Raw genomic sequence first — 22,381 nt, 5'->3', positions numbered from 1 at the left:
CTAAATGTGGGGTGCTATCTTAGGAAAGGGTGAGATGTCATGGCTCCATATGGCAATGCTGAACCCCAGGACTGTTCCTTGCCCCCCATTACCATGACCCCCTGCAGCAGAGCAGGGCTGACTCCTCCGCAGCCAGCGGGCACAGGCCCTGCTCCTCACGGCACCTCCAGCCAGCACCACCCAGGGCTGAGACACGGAGCTGGAGGAAGTTCTGGAAAAGGGCAAGGGGTGTGGAGCCAGGGAGGGTGTGTGAGAAATGGCTTTGATTTTGGTCAGAGAAATCTCCCCTAAATCCTCACTGTCTTTTCCTCCTTGCACAGGTCCTCATGCCCACAGACAGCAAATGTTCAACAGCAGCTCCATCACCCAGTTCCTCCTTTTGGCATTCGCAGACACATGGGAGCTGCAGCTCTTGCACTTCTGGCTCTTCCTGGGCATCTACCTGGCTGCCCTCCTGGGCAACGGCCTCATCATCACCACCATAGCCTGGGACCAGCACCTCCACACCCCCATGTACTTCTTCCTGCTCAACCTCTCCCTCCTCGATATGGGCACCATCTCCAGCATTGTCCCCAAGTCCATGGCCAACTCTCTGTGGGATACCAGGGTCATTTCCTATGCAGGGTGTGCTGCACAACTCTTTCTTTTTTTCTTTTTAGCTTCAGCAGAATATTCTCTCCTCACCGTCATGTCCTACGACCGCTACGTTGCCATCTGCAAACCCCTGCACTAAGGGACCCTCCTGGGCAGCAGAGCTTGTGTCCACATGGCAGCAGCTGCCTGGGCCACTGGGTTTCTCAATGCTCTGCTGCACACGGCCAATACATTTTCACTGCCACTGTGCAAGGGCAATGCCCTGGGCCACTTCTTCTGTGAAATCCCCCAGATCCTCAAGCTCTCCTGCTCACGCTCCTCCCTAAAGGAAGTCAGGCTTCTCGTGCTTAGTATATCAGTAGTATTTGGGTGTTTTGTGTTCATTGTGCTGTCCTATGTGCAGATCTTCAGGGCCGTGCTGAGGATCCCCTCTGAGCAGGGACGGCACAAAGCCTTTTCCACCTGCCTCCCTCACCTGGCTGTGGTCTCCCTGTTTGTGAGCACTGCCATGTTTGCCTACCTGAAGCCCCCCTCCATCTCTTCCCCATCCCTGGATCTGGTGGTTTCTGTTTTGTACTCACTGGTGCCTCCAGCAGTGAACCCCCTCATCTACAGCATGAGGAACAAGGAACTCAAGGAGTCTATAAGGAAACTGTTGATTGTTTGCTTTTCAAAAGCAGTAACAAACTGACCTCCTTCTTCTGCATGTCACTTGCAATAACGTATTACTTGTTCAGCCTGAATTCTGTACGTTGTTGTTTTTGTTTTGTTTTGTTTGTTTAATTGTTTGTTTGTTATCTTTGGTGTTTGCTCTTCTTGGTTGTATTAATGCTATCCACATTGTCATCTTATGGCTGTGTCCATGTTTACCTGTCTAGTGTGTCCCGTCGTCTTTGTGTAAATGAGGAGCCGTACTCTCTATGTGTATAAAATGAAATAAAGGACCCCACACTGAGTTGTTTGCCCAGAATCCTCTCTCTGAGATCTCTGGAGCTGCAGAAGCCATGTCTGTGTGCTGAGGGGGAGTGTGTAGGAGCCGCCCTGAGCTGGGTCTTCCTCCCATCCTGACCAACATGAATCTGCGGACTCACCCCACGGCCCTGGGCACCACAGTCCACTTGCTCTGCAGTGTAGCACTGTCAAGTTGGGGTTGTATGGAGCATGGAAAGAGGGTGCAGGAACAACCAGAAAAGTCAGCATAACTCAGCTCTCTTGGGAAAGGGCTCTGTGGGGAGATGGGATTTTCAAGGAGAAGCGTGTGGCACGGAATGTGTGCAGAAAAGAGGTGGAAAGAGAAACCCTTTGCTGCAGGTGGCAGCCTGGGGCAGGTGGCCCTGGCACTGTGGCAGCAGGACCTTCCTGAAGATCCCCTAGGTCAAACGTCTCATGCTGTCCTGGGGGGCAAGTCTGGACCTGGGTCTGCGAGCTGCCTGGGCTGGAGATCCTCTCAGCGTGCCGGCTGGATGAACATTCTCACTGTCCTTCATTCTCACTGGTCCCCACTGCTGTGGGACCAGTTCCAGTGTGGCTGCTCTGCCGGGCTGGGCTGGGGAGAGGGCAGGGGCGTGGCAAAATTCAGGAGGGGGTGGGAGGGCTGAACTGGCAAATGCCCCAGAGAAGAAAACACCAGTGACCAGCTGAAGTGTGTGAGTGTGCAGGGCTGGCACACAGCAGTGTCCCATCCCAGCCAGGTCTCCTGGGAGAGCCCTGAAGGACCAGCAGAGCAGGGTCTGGTGTGTCCCCATGTTCATGGGACTGTCCTGGGGCAGCTTCCCCAGTCATCACAGACCAGCCCCTCAAAACCACCATTTCCTGCACTGGCCCTTCACCCCAGCTGAGAGAGGTTGTTCATCCCTCAACGCAAGGACACTAGGTCAGAATCCAGTGTTTCCATTGTACGGATGAGATATGAGCATGCATATCATGTACATAAGATGAACCCAACTCAGTACAAACACCATCAACTATTCCTGCCGGTTCCATGAAGGCCTGTGGGACAATCAGTCACAAGGTCACTTCATGTTTCCAATAACATCCCATGGGAGACGAACTGAATGCAGCACTGGGATGTGCTTCCTTAAACTCAGGTCCCCATGTCCATTCCTCATGACGTGGGACATGAGGATGGCCACACAGAGGGATCTGGACCTGCTGGATCATGGGGCTGAGGCCAATTGTCTGAGGCTTAACAAGGCCAAATGCTGGGTTCTGCACTTGGGTCACAAGAACCACATGAACGCTACAGGCTCAGGGGAGAGTGGCTGGAAAGCTGCCTTGTGGAAAGGGATCTGGAGGTGTTGATTGACAGTGGCTGAACATGAGCCAGTGTGTGCCCAGCTGGCCAAAAAGGCCAACAGCATCCTGGCTTGTATCAGGAATAATGTGGGCAGCAGAACTAGAGAAGTGATTGCCCCACTGTTCTCGGCACTGGTGAGCCCCCATCTTGAATCCTGTGTTCAGTTTTGGGTCCCTTATTTCAAGAAGGACGTTCAGTGCAGAGTGCAGAGGAGGTGACAAAGCTGCTGAGGGGCTGGAGCACAAATGTGATGCGGTGTGGTTGAGGGAGCTGGGGCTGCTCAGCCTGGAGAACAGGAGGCTGAGGGGAGACCTTCTCACTGTCCACAATTGCCTGAAAGGAGGTTGGAACATGGATGTTGTTGTCTCTTCTCCCAAGTAGGAAGTGATATGGGAGGAGGTAATGGCCGCAATTTGCACCAGGGGAGGTTTCCTGTCTGTTATGTCACCCTTGCCTGTGATTCTGGAGTGTGTTTTCAAAATGACAGTCCAACCGAGGAGGTCCTGGCATCCGTCAAACCCATCTTCAAGAAAGGCAGGAAGGAGAGTTGGGAGAGTCACAGGATGGTCAACCTGCCTCTGTCCCTGGGAAGGTGACGGGACAAGTCCTCCTGCAACCATCTGCAGGCACGTGAAAGGAAAGAAAGGGACTTGTGAAACAAAATGGGCAGGGGAAAGAAACGCATGTTGTGTGTGTGAAATTGTGCCAGGCCTTGGACATGGTCTCTTGTGGTGTCCTTATAGCCAGATTGGTGCTGTCTGGGCTGAAGAACTGGATACTTGGTGGGAAGTTGACTGAAATATCAAGCCCAAATATAATCTGTGATGCAGTGTCCTCTGTGCAGTTACTTGTGTCATCCCTCAGTGACCAGCATTTGGGCCAAAACTGCTGAAGGTCTTTATTCTCCCTTCTGTGCTGTGATCCAGATGACACAAAGCTGAGCGGAGACCTTGAACAACCTCACCTGGTCACCCTGCTTTGGGAAAGAGAGTGAAACAAGATGATGCTCAGGGCTCTCTTCAAACCTGACTGACTCTCTGATTCAATGAATCTTTCCCCTGGACATGTTTTTGAAGATGGAATATCTGCAGAAAAACAACAACAACAACAAACAACAACAACAACCAGCAGCTCAAGGATGCCCTGTGGAAAGTCTTATCTTAGTCTGTTATGAAGCAACAAACTGCCCATCTGCTTCTATATAGGAGTTTTAATGAAACTAATTATAGGTGCAGCCTGTCATCTCTATATTTTCTTGGTGGTGTTTTTTAAATTGTGATAATGCTGTCATTAAATTGTGATAATGCTTTTCTGCTTTTCTTTTATAATCACTGGCCACGCTCTTTGTGTCTTTAAACAAAGTAAAGAGCCCTGTAGTGACTCATTTTCATGGGATCCTTTCACGATGGCCTTTTTGGAGGTGCAGAGGCAGTTCCTGTGTGCATGGGAGGAGGGAAAAAGAGCTGGAAGGGAGCACCAACGCTTGGTCTTCCAGAGCTGTTCTGGTTCCACTCCCACAGTCTCCTTCTCATCCTTTGTGTCGGTGCAAGGCCTGAGTGCTCTGGCAGCTTGGTCCCCGTCCTGCTGTGTGTCAGTGCTGTGAGCGCAGGCAGGGACAGGCAATGGGCACTTGTGTCACACAGCCAGCCTTTGTAACAGTACTTCTATAAAGAACAGTGATCTTCCTAGGGCAGTGTCAGAAGACTTTGGACTTCTTGAAATTTTTGTCAAGAACATGCACAAGAAAATGACCCACAGATGAAACACCATTGTACAGCTGAACAGTGTGTGTGTGCAGGCTGGCGCACAGCAGTGTCCTCTCACAGCCAGGCCTCCTGCCAGAGACCTGCAGGACCAGCAGAGCAGGGGCTGGGCTGTGCCCCTGTGCACTGGACTCCCAGGGCAATCATCATGGGCTGGCCCCTCACAACCACCATTTCCAGCACTGACCTCTCACCCCAGCTCAGAACTCTTTGTCCCTCCATGGAATTACACTGAATGAATAGGTCAGAGGTCCATGTTTGCATTGTACAGATGAGATGTGAGCATGCACATCATGTATGTGAGGTGAGATGAACCCAGGTAAACACTAAGGACATTAGCTAACCCTGGGGGTTCCATGAAGGCCTGTGGGACAGACAGTGTCTCAAGATCACTTCATGTTGGGAGTAACAGCCCATGGAAAACCACCCAATGGGATCTTCTTCCTTGAACTGAGGTCCCCGTGTCCATTCCTCATGACGTGGGACATCTCAGCTCAGTGCAGAGCAGGGTGACACACCACAGGGCTGAGGTGTCTGCCATCCCTTTGGAGTAGGAACAGGAGGCCAGAGAGAAACTGAGACTATGGCCTCTATGTGTAAAAGGGACAGACTCTGTCTCTGAGCATCCCTGGGTGCAGAAGGAGTCCAAGAGGCCAGCTCAGATGTGGACACCTGACAGACCCTGACATTTCTGTGTGTGACTCCAGGAACAAACCCCACTGGATCAGTGAGATTCATCTCAGCTGCCTTGGACAGGATCTTTTCAAATGCTCCAGTCTGCTCTGTCACCCTTTCTTGTGATTCCAGGTTGTGATGTCAAAACGGCCATAGAAACCAGAATGGTTTTTGGGTCCTTAGAAATCTCAGACCTCAAACCCATCTTCAAGATGAGCAGGAATAGGAACTGGGAGAATGACAGGCTGGCCACCCTTCCTCCCATCTTGGGAAGGGAATGGGACACGTCCTCCTGCAGCCATTTCCAGGAATGTGAAGGACAAGGAGGGGATTGCTGAACCCAAATGGACGGGGGAAAGAAAGGCATGTTGTGTACAGGGTGTTTGCAAGGCTCAGCCATGGTCTCCTTCTGGCCAGAGTGGTGCTGATGGGGCTCAAGAAGTGGATGCTGGGTGGGAAGTTGGCTGAACCATCAAGCCCAAACATCATCAGTGGTACAAAGTCCTCTGTGCAGCCAGTTACTGGTGTCATCTCTCAGTGACCAGCACTTGGGCCAACACTGTTGAACATCTTTATTCTCCCCTTCTGAGATGTAACACTGTGCACTTTCAGTGCCTTTGAGGATGATGGAATCCTTGAGCAACCTCACCTGGTTCACCCTGCCGTGAGCAGGACAGTGAGACAAGATGAGTGAGATGAGAGCTCTCTGCAAACCTGAGGTTTTTTTCTGATTTGACAGAATTTTTGCCTTGGAGAGGTTTCTGGAGAGAGAATAGGTGGAAGAATAGTAAAAAAAAAAAAAAAAAAAAAAATGGAGAAAAGTAAAAGGGGATTACTAGAAGGCATTAACATAAATACAGCAGTTCCAGTGAGGAGTGCTTTTCACTCACATTGTTAGTAGAAAATATATTTGACAAATTTGAACACAGAGAGGAAGGGAGATGGGTGTCTGCAGCCTGCAGTGAAAGAGGGGCAGGTGTAGGACCCTGTAGAACACACTTCAGTCTTGGTCAGGTCCTGGGTGCTAAGGAGGGGGATGGATGGGTGTGGTATTATGAGGTCAGTAGGAAGCCAATGGCTGTGCAGGGGGCTGTGAGGTCACTTCTGCCTCTGCAGGGGATAGGCCAACAGCAGGAACATGGCTGGGAAAGGACTGTGAGGTCACACATACCAGACGAGCAGTCGGGCCCAATCAGCATGGCTTTGTGAAAGGCAGGTCCTGCTTGACCAGACTGATCTCCTTCTATGACAAGGTGACCGGCTGAGCAGATGAGGGAAAGTCTGTCGTGGGGAGTGAATCCGCCACACAGGCTGTGGGTGTTGTGTCCTTAGACTGCAGTAAAGCCTTTGACACCGTATCCCACAGCATCTCCTGGAGAAGCTGCAGCTCGTGGCCTGGATAGTGTATCTGCGATGGGTAAAGAACTGGATGGAGGGCTGGGCCCAAAGAGTTGTGGTGATTAGAGCCAAATCCAGTTGGTGGCCGGTCAGGAGTGGTGTCCCCAGGGCTCAGTATTGGAGCCACTTCTTTTTAATCTTTATCAATGATCTGGACAAGGGGATCGAGTGCACCCTCATTAAGTTTGCAGATGACACCAAATTGGGTTGGAGTGTTGATCTGCTGCAGGGTGGGAAGGCCATACAGAGGGATCTGGACCATCTGGATTGTTGGGCTGAGGCCAATTGTCTGAGGTTTAACAAGGTCAAGTGCCAGGTGCTGCACGTGGGTCACAACAGCCCCAGGCAGCGCTACAGGCTCGGGGAAGAGTGGCTGGAAAATTGCCTGGTGGAAAGGGATCTGGGGTGTTGATCGACAGCAGCTGAACATGAGCCTGTGTGTGCCCAGTTGGCCAAAAGGGCCACCAGCATCCTGGCTTGTATCAGGAATGCTGTGGCCAGCAGGACTAGAGTGACTGTGCCACTGTACTTGGAGCTGGTGAGGCCGCAGCTTGAATCCTGTGTTCAGTTTTGGGCCCCTCATCATAAGAAGGGCATTGAGGCACCAGAGAGAGTGCAGAGGAGGGAAGGGAGCTGGTGAGGGGCTGGAGCACAAGTGTGATGAGGAGCGGTTGAGGGAACTGGTGGGTTCAGCCGGGAGAACAGGAGGCTGAGGGGAGACCTTATCTCTGTCTACAACTGCCTGAGAGGAGGAGGGGGTTGGTCTCTTCTCCCAAGTAGCAAGTGATAGGATGAGAGGAAATGGCCTCAAATTGTGCCAGGGAAGGTTCAGGTTGGCTATTGGGAAAAAATTCCTCCTGGAAAGGGCTGTCAGGCACTGGAACAGGCTGCCCAGGGCAGTGGGGGAGTCACCATTCCTGCAGGGGTTTATGAGATGTTTAGACGAGGTTCTTAGGGACATGATTTAGTTCTAGATTTAGGTTGTGGTTGGACTCAATGATCCTGAGGGTCTTTTCCAACAGAAATAATTCTATGATTCTATGTTATCAACTGGAATATTCTTCTATCACATATTCTAAGTGCTCTTCACATATCTGCCTCTTCACCTACAGTCCTGAAACTTAACTAATTAGATGCAGAAGTGTTGAATACTAATTGTAAATGATGAAAACACCTTTGCTCTATCAGTCCATCTCAGGTACCTGGGGACCTCTTGAGGTTTGCACTGGGTGCTTATAGTGAGACCATGGAGCTCAGCCCGAAAACATGAGAACTCCCCTCAAAACTGAAAAAACAAACCCAACAAAACTAAACCAAAGCAACAACAACAAGGACAAGAAACCCACACTTTTTAAATCAGATGAAATAATTCAATATTTTCAATAAAATGTCTGTGAAATTGCTATCCTGCTCAAATATGAATTTTCAGAATGTGTATGAACTGTGGGAGATGAAACATTGGCCTTTCCCTGTGCTTGCATTGCCAGAACTCTGTCTGTCACGGTGTGTACTTAATCCCCTGCACATCCAGGAGTTACTACCTGTCCTTATCCAGCTCACCATGTCTGAACTCATCTCTTCAGAAGCCTGTCTGAACATTTGCACTTTACATGGCTCCCCAGAGGTTCTTCACCTCTCACTCTCTGCTCATTCAGAGCCTCTCAGCTCTCCCTCTGCTTTCAGCTTCAGGCAGGTAAAGTCTTTCAGCAGTTGCTCTCGTACTCCCTACAGGCAACTCTTCAATTATGGCAATGGACCTCGCTGTACACTACTTAATTTAACGATAGAACTGAGAAAGACTATTAATTTCTCCTGTGTTTTCTTTTTTTTTCTCCTTTTTTGTTTCCTCTAATTAAAAATTCCCCGGTGCCTGTTTACATCCAGTCCTCTAAGGAAACATGAAGCAATTCCTGCAAAGAAGCTGTAACAATCAGTGCAAACTTCAGTGCAGAGTCTGATGTAAAGAAATGTGCTGTAAATCCCAGGGGCCAATGAGCAGAACAGGGAGTTTGGGGAGCTGATTATAGATTTCCTGCTAACAATTTGAGTAGAGAAGCATTCTACACAGGAACTGTTCTGTTTATTTGACACCTTTTATGTCTCCTATGCTGCCTCTCTTTTTTTAATTATTATTATTTTTTTATCTTTTTATTTTTTTTTTTTAATTTTCTTGTTCCTCCACCTGTTCCTTCTTCCAAAACCCTTCCAAAGGAAAGATTCCTTAAATCACGAGCAACTCAGGTGTGAACATCATCTTGTCTCACTGTCCTGCTCAGTGCAGGGTGAACCAGGTGAGGTTGTCCAAGGCCTCTGCCCAGCTTTGCACCATCCACAGAGGAGTTGAAGGTTCGCTCCGTCACATCAAAGAGGGGAAAATAAAGACGTTCAACAGTGTTGGCCAAAGTGCTGGTCCATGAGGGATTCCACTGGTAACTGGTCTATGGGGCACTTCTACCACTTTTGACATTTGGGCTCTATGGGGTCTACAGATGCTGTATAAAATGCTGTATAAAAGGATGTGCTCATGTTTTTGTGACAGTAGTGTATTGAAAAATTAAAATGTCACGAGTTTGCCAGTTTAAGAGTTGGGGCGTTCAGCTGGAGAAGAGAGGCTCCTGGGAGAACTTATTGCAGCCTTTCTGGACTGAAAAGGGGCCGATAAGAACGATGGGGACAGACTTTTGAGCAGGGCCTGTTGCGATAGGACAAAGGGTGATGGTTTATACTAGAAGAGGGGAGAGTCAAGGAATGAAATGAGGAAGAGATGTTTTACACTGAGGGTGGTAAAACACTGGGACAGGTTTCCCAGAGAGGTGGTGGATGAACCATCCCTGGAGACATCCCAGGCCAGGTTGGATGGGGCTCTGAGCACCCTGAGCTGGTGAAGATGTCCCTGATCACCAAAGGGAGTTGGACCAGATGGGCTGTGAATGTCACTTCCAACTCAAACTATTTTGTGATTCTAGGATTCAGTGACAGGAAAGACTGGATGTATCAATGCTTGATTGCTGGAAAAGGTCTTGTCTGGCTTGCGTGAGCCAAGTTGGCAGCTTCACCCAGCAGCTCTCCACGCCTGAGTGGAGAGCTGAACCACTTCTGTACAACCAACCCTGCCCCTGCCCCACAGTGCCCAGAGGATACTGCCCAGAGCCCCCAGGATGGGGATGCTGTGAAGTGGATGCCCCCTCAGAAAGCCAGGGAGAGCTGCATGTCATGAAGATGATGGAGTGGAGCATGTCCCATGTGAGGAGGTGATTCTGGTGCCATTTTGAGCCCTGAGGTGATTCTGGCACCACTATTTTAAGGCAGCTTGGGGGTCATTCCCTTGTTCTCCTTTCTTCCCTGGTAAGACCACACCTGGAATATTGTGTCCAGTTGTAGCCCCTCAGTTCCAGAAGGACAGGGAACTGCTGGAGAGAGTCCAGCGCAGCCACCAAGATGCTGAAGGGAGTGGAGCATCTCCCGTGTGAGGAAAGGCTGAGGGAGCTGGGGCTCTGGAGCTGGAGAAGAGGAGACTGAGGGGGGACTCATTCCTGGGGATCAATATGGAAAGGGGCAGTGTCAGGAGGATGGAGCCAGGCTCTTCTGGGTGACAACCAGTGACAGGACAAGGAGCAATGGGTACAAACTGGAACACAAAAGGTTCCGCTTAAATTTGAGAAAAAACTTCTTCTCAGTGAGGGTGATAAAACACTGGCCCAGGCTGCCCAGGGAGGTTGTGGAGTCTCCTTCTCTGCAGACATTCAAACCCGCCTAGACACCTTCCTGTGGAACCTCAGCTGGGTGTTCCTGCTCCATAGGGAGATTGCACTGGATGAGCTTTCCAGGGCCCTTCAACCCCTGACATCCGGGGATTCTGTGATTAGTGAGGGGTTGCTGGGAACACTGGTGGGGTTGCTGGAATCACTGGGGGGGGCAGCTGGGATGGTTACTGGGAACACTAAGAGGATTTGTGAGGGAATATTGGGAACCCTGGGAGGTTTACTGGGAGCACTGGGGGTTTACTGGGACTTCTTGCAGGATTACTGGGAACAATGGGGGTTGCTGGGATCACTGGAGGGGTTAGTGGGGGGTTACTGGGAGCACTGGGAGGGGTTAGTGGGAACTTTGGGGATTGCTGAGAGGGGTACTGGGAGCACTGGGAGGATTAGTGGGTGTTACTGGGAGCACTGGAAGGATTGCTGGGAATACTGGGTATTGCTGGGAGGGTACTGGGAGCACTAGGAAGATTAGTGGGTGTTACTGGGAGAACTGGGAGGGTTGCTGGAAGTACTGGGAATTGCTGAGGAGTACTTATGTCACTAGGTGGTTACTGGGAGGATTACTGAGAGGGTTACTGGGAGGGTTACTGGGAGGCTCACTGGGAACACTACAAGGATTACTGGGTAACACTGGGTGGGTTATTGGAACCACTGGGTCAGTCTCTGGGGTCATTACTGGGAGCACTGGGGGTTTACTGGGAGTTACTGGAGGATTACTGGGAACAATGGTGGTTACTGGGAGCACTGGGAGTGTTAGTGGGGGATTACTGGGAGCAATGGGGGGGCTTCTGGGAGTCACTGGCTGCACTGGGGGGGTTGCTGGGAACACTGGGAGGGTTATTGGGAACACTGGGGTTTGCTGGGGAGTTACTGGGAGCACTAGGTGGTTACTGGGAGCACTGGTAAGGTTACAGGGAGGGTTACTGGGAACAGCAGGAGAATTAGAGGAGGGTTTCTGGGAACAGTGAGAGGGTCACTGGGAGCACTGGGGGTTTACTGGGAGTACTTGCAGGATTACTGGGAACAATGGGGGTTGCTGGGAGTATGGGGAGGATTACTGGGAACATGGGCAGTTGGTGGGGCCTTACTGGGAGCACTAGGTTGTTACTGGAATCACTGTGGGGGCTTGATGGGAGCACTGGGAGGGCTACTGGGAGCATTTGGGTTCATTAGGAGTTACTGGAGGATTACTGGGAAAGTTACTGGGAACACTGGGAGGGTACTGGGAACAGTGGGTGGGTTACTGGGAGCACTAAGAGGATTTTTGGGAGCACTGGGAGGGTTACTGGGATGACTGGGAGGGTTACTGGGGGTTTTGCTGGGAGCAGTGGCAGGGTTATTCAGAACACTGGGCATTGCTGGGGCTCACATGAAAGCACTAGGTGGTTACTGGGATCACTGGGAGGGCTAGCGGGGGATCACTGGGAGCAATGGGGCGTTACTGAGGCTCACTGTGAGCACTGAGAGAGGTTGGTGGGAGCACTGGGAGGTTTACTGGGAGGGTTACTGGGAACAGTAGGATGATTAGTGGGGGGTTAATGGGAACACTACGTGGTTACTGGGAGCATGGGGAGGGATACTGGGAGTACTGGGGGTTTACTGGGAGCTCTTGGAGGATTACTGGGAACAATGGAGGCTGCTGGGATCACTGGAAAGGTTAGTTGGGGGTTACTGGGAACACTGGAGGGGTTACTGGGGGTTATTGGGTGCACTGGAGGGGTTAGTGGGAGGGTTACTGGGAGCACTGGGAGCATTAGGGTGATACTGCTGTGGGTGTCTATCACAATCCACCAGCTCAGGGTGAGGACGTTGCCGAGGCCTCTCCAGCAGCTGAGAGCGGCCTCAGTCACAGGCCCTGGTTGCTGTGGGGGTTTGAACTCCCCTGGTGTTTCTGAAGGGCCGACTCAGCCAGACACAGTCCAGGAGGTTCACCAAGTGCATCCATGAGAACTTCCTGATGCAAAGGGTGGAGGAGCCGACTAGGCAAGGAGCTGCTGGACCTCATCCTCACTAACAAGGAGGGTCTGGTTGAAGCGGTAAAGGTTGACGGCTGCCTTGTTTGCAGCGACCATGAGATGGTGCAGTTCAGGATCTCCTGTGGCAGGAGCAGGATAGCAAGCAGAATTGCGACCCTGGACTTGAGCAGGGCAAACTTTGGCCTTTTCAGGCAATTGCAGGGGGAAATCCCCTGGGCAAGGCTGCTTGAAGGTAAAGGGGCCCAAGATAGTTGGTCAGTGTTCAGGGACTGTTTGTACCGGGCACAAGATCAGAACATCCCGACACGTAGGAAGTGAAGGAAGGGAGCCTGGAGACCTGTGTGGTTAAACAAGGAGATGCTGGGGATGCTCAAGTGGAAGAGAAGAGTTTACAGATCATGGAAGGAGGGGCTGGCCACGTGGGGAGAACATCAGGCTGTTGTCAGAGGGTGTAGGGAGGCAACTGGGAAAGCTGAGGCCTCCTTAGAATTAAACCTGGCGAGAGGGGTCAAGGACAACAGGAAGAGCTTTTTCCAATAGGTGGCAGATAAAACTAACAGCAGAGGCAATGTAGGCCCACTGATGAATGAGGTGGGTGCCCTGGTGACAGAAGATCCAGAGAAGGCAGAGTTACTGAATGCTTCTTTGTCTCTGTCTGCTCTGCCAGGGGCTGTCCTGAGGAGCCCCGTACCAGTGAGGCCCATGGGGAAGGCAGGACAATGGAGGAGTTTGCCTGGGTTGATGAGGACTGGGTTAGGGAGCAGTTGGGCAATCTGGACATCCATAAATCCATGGGTCCAGATGGGATGCACCCGCGGGTGCTGAGGGAGCTTGCTGAGGTTATTGCTGGACCATTCTCCATCATCTTTGCCAAGTCTTGGGTAATGGGAGAGGTGCCTGAGGACTGGAGGAAAGCAAATGTCACTCCAATCGGCAAAAAGGGCAAGAAGGAGAACTCGGGTAACTGTAGGCCGGTCAGCCTCACCTCCATTCCTGGGAACCTGATGGAACGACTTCTCCTTGGTGCCATCTCAAGGCATATCAGGGAGAAGAGGGTCATTAGGGGCAGTCAGTATGGCTTCACCAAGGGGAAGTCGTGCTTGACCAACCTCATAGACTTATATGAAGACAAAACAAGGTGGATAGATGATGACAAAGCAGTGGATGTGGTCTACATTGACTTGAGTAAGGCATTTGACACAGTTTCCCACAGCATCCTCACAGCTAAACTGAGGGAGTGCGGTCTGGATGAGCAGGTAGTGAGGTGGACTGGGAACTGGCTGAAGGGAAGAAGCCAGAGAGTCGTGGTCAATGGGGCGGAGTCCAGTTGAGGCCTGGATCCAGTGCAGTGCCTCAGGGGTCAGTACTGGGGCCGATATTATTCAATATATTCATCAATGATTTGCACGAGGGAATAGAGTGACTGTCAGCAAGTTTGCTGGTGACACCAAGCTGGGAGGAGTGGCTGACACTGGAAGCTGTGCTGCCATCAGAGACCTGGACAGGCTGGAGAGTTGGGCAGGGAAAAATTTACTGAACTAGAACAAGGGCAAGTGTACAGTCTTGAATCTGGGCAAGAACAACACCAGGTTCCAGTGTAAGCTGAGAATGAGCTGTTGGAGAGCAGTGTAGGGGAAAGGGATCTGGGGGTCCTGGGGCCAGCAGGGTGACCATGAGCCAGCACTGGGCCCTTGTGGCCAGGAAGGCCAATGGTACCTGGGGTGGGTTAGAAGCGGGTGGTCAGTAGGTCAGAGAGGTTCTCCTGCCCCTCTGCTCTGCCCTGGGGAGACCACACCTGGAATATTGTATCCAGTTGTGGCCCCTCAGTTCCAGAAGGACAGGGAACTGCTGGAGAGAGTCCAGCGCAGCCACCAAGATGCTGAAGGGAGTGGAGCATCTTCTGTGTGAGGAAAGGCTGAGGGAGCTGGGGCTCTGGAGCTGGAGAAGGGGAGACTGAGGGGTGACCTCACGAATGGACAAGAAAAGATGATTCTCATACCAATTTATTTTTTACTTGCAAGAATACAATGCTGGCAAGAAGTATTTCTGCAAAGCAGGCACAACTAACATCACTGATTACTTGAGGTTCCTTCACAAGATGTTCCTCTGGAGTCCCAGGGACACCTGGAGCGAGCCCAGAGGGGACAGAGAGAGAGACATCATGGGCTGCTCCTGTGCTGCTGAGCTGGGCTGGGCTCCTGGGACAGAAGGAGCTCATGGGAGCAGCAGCGCTGCAGAGAGACAGCTCTGCCCAGGAGCAGCTCCTCTGCACACGCAGCAGGGCTGAGGGCTCTGCCTGCAGCACCGAGGGCACAGGAGCCAGGCAGAGAGAGGGAAACACAGTCTGGGGTGGGAGAATGCTGAGAGATCAGTGGAAATGAAATCCTCTCAGATCTGAAGCCTGTGGCTGCAGGGCATTGCATCTGCAAATCATGTTAGGATCTCAGAAAGCTGTCAAACTGCAGAGCCTGCGATACATGTGAGTAAAACTCTCAGAGATTCTCTGATGCAGAGCAGAGGATGTGCTGCAGAGCAGGGATTGCCTTCTGCACTGTCAGAGGGACAAGACGTGAATACTGCATTCTCCCAAGGGTGGCTGTGGGGTGTAAATGTAAATGTGCAGGCAGGGGTGCCCAGGCTGTCCTGCAGAGCAGGGTCCCTGCACCCCAGGGCTGTGCCAGGGCAGGGACTCTGCCGCCTGCCAGGGTTAGCGCTCAGTCTACCTGGGATCTCCCCCACGGTGCTGTGGGGAGAAGCTGTGGGTGGAAGACGCAAACCCTATCAGGGCAGGAAAGGTGCTTCTGCTGTGGAGAGGATGCTGTGTGGGTCAGCACTGCTCACAGGTCCAGATCACCCCCAACATTTTTCTAAGGGGATGCCTTAAGGACAAGATCAATGCGAGAATTACCAGACACATAAGGATCTTTCCGGAGCCTGTCTTTTCAGTTTCCTATCCCAAGGGGTGGGGGATGCAGGAAAGGATAAAATGAAAATGAGCTCTCATGCTTAAACAAGTCACTGAGACTCCTGAACTGCAACTCTGAGTGATCAGCACATCTGCCAGAAGGCTCATAACATCCCTTCACCACCCCTCTGCCTGTGCACAGCACCTGCATCACCTTGGCTGGACCCATCAGCATAATCTGATCTGTCCTGTTTTCCAGCCTGCAAACAGGAAGATGCCCCCAGGCAGTGCCCTGGGAACAGGCAGGATCTGTAGGGCCAGGGGGAGGGCAGAGAGGGTGGGATGGGGTCTGTGAGCACTGACAGGGAAGAGACATGGACAGGGAAACACCTCCCAGGGGGAGAATCTCCACGCAGCAGGGAAATGATCAGAAATGAGAGGAAACTAAACTCGGAATTGTTATGAGAGGGAGAACACAGAAAAATCCCTGTGATCCCCTGCAGTGCAGATCCCTCCTGTGAGCAGCCCCCTGGCCTCCTGTCCCACCCAGCAAAGCCTCTGCCCTCAGGGCTGGGGGCTCCAAGGCATGAAGCAGCTCCTGTGCAGCCAGAGCTCCAGTTCCTCTGCAGAGCACAGGGGCTGAGAGCAGCTGCCCGGCAATGTTGGTGTCTGGGAGGTGGCTGCACAGCTGGGGAAGGGTGACGCTGTCTGAGTGCCCGGCTGCCTCTACCCTGGCCTCTCTCACACCCACCCTCACCGCATTGTCCTTCTTGCTCCCTTGCTCTGGATCACTGCTGTTGGGATCTTGTTCTTGCTGTCAGGCTCTCTGGGGTGGCAGTTTCAGCTGCAGAGTCACAGCCTGATCTTGTGGGTCCTTTCCTGCAGGTGTGTCCATGGGAACACATGTCCCAGCTTTGCTCTGACCTGTGGGGCTATGGGCAATGCAGTCTGTGGGGCTGGGGAATGATCTGAGTCTCCTTGAATCAAATGCCATCATTAGGACCCTTGGCTGTCTCACTAAGGTTTCCTTCCAATCTGTGAGCTTCCCTGCAGGATGCAAACCTGTCCTCCAGCATCTGTGTGTGTTCTGAATCCCCGTGTAGAAGCACAGAAATGAAGCAACAGAGGAAATGCTGTTTGCTTTGTGAAAAGAAGTCGTGCGTGTCCTGGGCTAAATGTGGGGTGCTGAGACCTTAGGAAAGGCTGAGACATGTCATGGTCTGAGGTGGGTCCTTCTGCTCTCAGCAGTGCCTGGTGGCTTTTCAAGGTAACATGGGAGTGTGATCAGACTCCATCTCACAAAGGTGCCAGCCCAGGGCAGCTGGAGCCAGACAGAGGGACAGAGCAGCTGCCCTCACTCTGCACTGACCCACAGGCATCCTCTGGTCTCACAGGACTCGCTCTGTTCTCCCTGAATGCACCAGAAATGCTGAGGGTTTCTGACACCCAACAACACTCTGCAGTGAATATGTGGGGAGATGTAAAGAATCCTGGAACTCTTAAACTGCCTTCACCATCTCTGTTCCTTATCACTGGGAAAGCAAGTGCTGACAGCCCTTCTGTATCAGCAGAACCAGGACATTCCCCACCGTTCCCGTGGCCGCTCTTCTGCATAGCTGGGCTGACTTACTGAGAGCCCATGGGCACAGGCCCTGCTCTCGGTTGCACCAAGCAGGGCTCCAACCACAGTGCTAGAGAAAGTTCTCCTAGAAAAAGAAAAGGGTGTCTGTGTGTGACAGGGGAGGATCTAAGGGAGTTGGTTTTCTTTTTCGGAGAACTCTCCCCTGGCATTACACTGCATTTTTTTTTCTCATGACAGCGCCCCAATGCTCAGGAAAAGCAAATGTCCAACAGCAGCTGCATCACCCAGTTCCTCCTCCTGCCGTTCACAGACACACGGGAGCTGCAGCTCTTGCACTTCTGGCTCTTCCTGGGCATCTACCTGGCTGCCCTCCTGGGCAACGGCCTCATCATCACCACCATAGCCTGGGACCAGCACCTCCACACCCCCATGTACTTCTTCCTGCTCAACCTCTCCCTCCTCGACCTCGGCTGCATGTCCACAGTTGTCCCCAAGTCCATGGCCAATTGCCTCTGGGACACCAGAGCCATCTCCTACACAGGATGTGCTACCCAACTCTGCCTGTTTTTGTTTTTCATTTTAGCAGAATTTTATCTTCTCACCATCATGTCCTACGACCGCTACGTTGCCATCTGCAAACCCCTGCACTACGGGACCCTCCTGGGCAGCAGAGCTTGTGTCCACATGGCAGCAGCTGCCTGGGCCACTGGGTTTCTCAGTGCTCTGCTGCACACGGCCAATACATTTTCACTGCCCCTGTGCAAGGGCAATGTCCTGGGCCAGTTCTTCTGTGAAATCCCCCAGATCCTCAAGCTCTCCTGCTCACACTCCTACCTCAGGGAACTTGGGCTTATTGTGTTTAGTCTATTAATAGGATTTGGGTGTTTTCTCTTCATTGTGGTGTCCTATGTGCAGATCTTCAGGGCCGTGTTGAGGATCCCCTCTGAGCAGGGACGGCACAAAGCCTTTTCCACCTGCCTCCCTCACCTGGCTGTGGTCTCACTGTTTGTCAGCACTGGCATATTTGCCTACCTGAAGCCCCCCTCCATCTCCTCCCCCATCCTGGATCTGGTGGTGTCTGTTCTGTACTCGCTGGTACCTCCAACATTGAACCCCCTCATCTACAGCATGAGGAACCAGGAGCTCAAGGATGCCCTGAGGAAACTAATGGCGGGATGCATTTCAAAAATAATAAAGTGTTCAGGATCTTCTCTTTAATGCATAACAGTTTTAATGGAACTTATTAGAGGCCCAGACCTGTGTGCGTGTGTGGTGGTGATGGTGGTGATTTTTTAATAAATCATTTTATTTTTGTCATCCCCTTTCTAATTCACTGTCTGCTATGCTCTCTGTGTATTTAAACAAAATAAAGAGCTCTGCAGTGATGTTTTTCTCTGATATTCTTCCTACAAGGCTTTTCTAGAGCTGCAGGGACAGTTACTGTGTGTGGGAGAAGGGCGAAAAATATCCAGTATGGTAGCACAGCCAGGGAGCACCAGTGCTTGTTCTTCCAGAGCTGTTCTGGTTCCACTCCCACACTCTTCTTCTCATCCCTGGTGTTGGTGCAAGGTCTGAGTGCTCTGGCAGCTTGGTCCCCGTCCTGCTGTGTGTCAGTGCTGTGAGCGCAGGCAGGGACAGGCAATGGGCACTGCTGTGACAGAGCTGGCCTCACAACAGCCTTTCCAGATAGAAAGGTGATCTCCTATGGGGAGGGCTTCAAGGTTTAGGTCTTCTTACAAAGATTCTCTCAAGAACATGCCCAAGAAAGTGACCTACATATGAAACACGATTGTTCAGCTGATAACTGTGTGCATGCAGGGCTGGCACACAGCAGTGTCCTCTCACAGCCAGGCCTCCTGCCAGAGACCTGCAGGACCAGCAGAGCAGGGGCTGGGCTGTGCCCCTGTGCACTGGACACCCCACAGCATCTGCCCCAGGGCATCGTCATGGTCTGGCCCTGCACTATCAGCCCTGGCCTCTCTCCCCAGCTCACAGACATTGCTCTTCCCTCCATGGATGGACACTGAATGAGTAGGTCAGAAATCCATGTCTGCATTGTAGAGATGAGATGTGAGCATGCACATCATGTACGAGAGGTGAGATGAATCCAGGTGAACACTAACGACAGCAGCTATTCCTGGGGGTTCCATGAAGGCCTGTGGCACAGACAGTGTCTCAAGGTCACTTCACATTGGGAGTAACAGCCCAGGGGAAACCACCCACTGGGATCTTCTTCCTTGAACTTACGTCCCCATGTCCATTCCTCATTATGTGGCACATCTCAGATGTGTGCAGAGCAGGTGACACAGCACAGGGCTGAGGCTTCTCCCATCCCTTTGGAGTGGCAACAGGAGGCCAGAGAGAAACTGAGACTACGGCCTCTATGTGCAAAAGGGTCAGACTCTGTCTGTGAGCATCCCTGGGTGCAGAAGGAGTCCTGAGACCAACTCAGATATGGATGCCTGTTGGAACCGTGGCATTTCTGTGTGTGATTCCAGGAACAAACCTCAGTGGCCCAGTGAGATTCATCTCAGCTGCTGGGACAGGCTCATTTCAAGTGCTCTGTCGCCCTTGCCCATGATTCTGGATTGTGCTACCAAGAGTGACAGCAGAATCAGAGAAGTTCTGAGGTCCTCAGGAAAGGAAGATGTCAAACCCATCTTCAAGAAGGGCAGGAAGGAGAATTTGAAGAATGAAGGGGTGGCCAGCATACCTCTGTCCCTGGGAAGGGGATAGGCCATGTCTTCCTGCACCAGTTTCCAGGAACCTGAAGGACAAGGAAGGGATTGCTGAACAGAAATGAGCGAAAAACCCAGTGAGTCCCAAGAAATGCTCTGGACCCATTCCAGAGCTTTAGACCCCCAGGAAAGAGCTCAGTGACAGTGCAGCCCATCCAGCTGCATCTGTGTCCCTCACTGAGCATCACAACCAGTGTGCAGTCACCCCATGGTTCTGCAGCCAACCTGTTCTGCAGAGCATCACTGCCGGTTTGGGGCCCAGTGGGGAGAACAGGATGGGACTAGGAGCACCAGAGCAGATCAGAAGAGGAATGGGGGAGGTCAGACAGGAGCTGACCTGGGCTGGAAATGGCCTTGGAGAGAAAAATGCTGGTGTTCAGCTGCCCCATGATTATACCTAGAGTTTAGGGTGCAGGGCCAGAAATCCTTGCTGCCCTGGTGCTTCACCAGGCCTGGGAAGTAGCTGGAGAAGGATTGGTGTCCCCCACTTGCCATCCCTTAGTGCATCATCCCTCATGAAGGGTGGCATGGAAAGCAAGTCTGGGACCCTGTGTCAGGACTTGCACTGAAGAAAGTATTCACCCAGAAGCCACATCATTTTGCTCTGGTATTTCAGTGCTGGTGCTCATCACATGTTCTTAAGACAAACTTATGCATCCCTCTTGTTAACCTTACCCCAAAAGTCACCCCTAGACAAGGCTCCTGAGCTGGGGCTGAGCTGGAGAACTGGGGTCCAGCTGTGACCAGAGGAAGGACAAGGCCTGTCCTGGGTCTCCTAAAGGCCTGGCAGCCTCTGTGGCCTCCACCAGAAAAGGCAGCATATAGGAAACTGTAGACTGTCCCCAAGTCCTTTGGAGGCCCTTAGGAAGAGTTCCTCTCTCCAAATATTCAGCACAGCTTGTTGCTGCACGAACAACCAGGAGAAGCTCCCCAGATCCCTCATTCCAGTCCCCATCTCCTCCACCCCATACAGGAAGTGCTCTCCCCCTTGTCACTGAGGTGGTTCCAGGGACCCAAGAGACACCTGTGGGGAGGAGATGCTGGGTAGTGATATAGTGTCCTTCAGTCCTCATGGTACCTCCTGCTGGGCTTTGTGCCACTGCTCACAACCCTCTGAGCCTGGATGTTCAGCCAGTTCTCAGTGGTGCTAAACAGGAATATGCCCATGAGCACTTTGGGCTGCACTGGGAGGGTCGTGGCCACCCAGACAAGGGCACTTATTGTCCATCGTGACTCAGCACTGGTGTGGTCACATCTGGAGGGGTGTGTCCCAGTGTGAGGTTCCCCATTCTGGAGGAACAGGGAGGAGCTGTCGTGTGGCCAGAGAAAGTCTGGGTCATGTGTGGAGATGTTGAGAGACCCAAACTTCTTTAGCCTGGTGAAGGGGAGGCTGAGGAAACGTACTGGTTTTACTGAAATTGAGTTAATTGTCTTCATGCATTTTGAACCTCTCTCCTTCACAGCCAGTACAGTGTTTTGTTTAGATTTACTATGAGAATAATGAGATAACGCTGTTTCTTCCCTGGGATAGAGTTAATTCTGTCTTTTAGCAGCTTTACAGTGTTTGCCATTTGCTATGAGAGGAATGTCAGAACTCACTGAGATCTTTGTTGTTGTCAGGGAAACCAAGGACTTCTTTGGCCATCCAGCTGGGGATGCAAATTGGCAGGAGGGGACACAGACAGGACAGCACCTGGATTGACATGCAGGCTGATCAATGAAATATTCCCTATGATTAGCATCATACTCAGTCTAAAGCTGGAGCCAGCTTTTAGGGCTTGTTAGATCCATTACTTTGGGTTTTACAGCTGGTTGGGTCGTTCCATTCAGAAGTTTCATTCTGTCATGAGTTCAATGTTAGTTCAGCCTTTTGCCATTTTGCCATAGTGCAGTTGGCCTTTGCACCTTTTTACCTGTTGCCCTTTTGCTTTCTCTTGTAGTTCAGGACCAAGTGTTCCTATTTTCTTAATTTAATTTATCTATTTCTATGTAATTTACCTGGACTATTGTCAGTGAAACCAAGGACTTCTTTAGAGTCCAGCTGCAGGTGGGAATTGACAGGAGGGGGCACAGACAGGGCAGCACCTTGACTGACATCCAGGTCAATCAATGAGCTATTCTCTACCATTAGTGTCATGCTTGGTATAAAGCTGGAGATGTCTTTTCCAGCCAGTTACTTTTGGTTTGCTGGCTACTTTGGTTGGCTCTGTTTGGAAGTTCCATTCTATTGGGAGTTCAGTGTTAGTTCAGTTTTATGATGTTTTCCTGATTCTCATTTGGCCCTTGGGCCTCTCTGCCTTTTGCACTTTTACTTTCTCTTGCTGGGATCAGCTGTTCAGGACCAGGGTGCTCTCTTCTTTGGGGCTGCCTGCTCAGCACAACTGGAGTTATGTGGGGGATTGCACTGAGTATCATATATTTTACTTTACGTGTATTTTAGTATAAGCATATTAGAAGTAGCAGTGTATAATTTTCATTGTCTTATTATATTTTTTTATAAACTCACAGGTTTCTCTCTTCCCTTTCAGTTCTCTCTCTTATCCCACTTGAGGACTGGGAGCAGGATGTGAGCAGCTCTCATGGTCTTAGTTGGTGGCTGTGGTAAAATCATGACAAGAAAAGGTAGTAGTAGCTTCAGAAATGTTGAAAATCACTTTCCAAGATGATGGCACTTTTTCTTTTTAGTAGATGGA

General features: G+C 51.4%; 1 pseudogene; it reads left to right on the top strand.

Moving 5' to 3' along the window:
* Positions 1 to 343: 343 nt before the first annotated feature.
* LOC139828992 (olfactory receptor 14J1-like) lies at positions 344 to 1,285 on the top strand (annotated as a pseudogene).
* The last annotated feature ends 21,096 nt before the right edge of the window (positions 1,286 to 22,381 follow it).

Source organism: Patagioenas fasciata, chromosome 12, assembly GCF_037038585.1.
Source record: "Patagioenas fasciata isolate bPatFas1 chromosome 12, bPatFas1.hap1, whole genome shotgun sequence".
Taxonomy (NCBI): domain Eukaryota; kingdom Metazoa; phylum Chordata; class Aves; order Columbiformes; family Columbidae; genus Patagioenas; species Patagioenas fasciata.
This window is presented reverse-complemented; position numbering and strand designations above follow the sequence as displayed.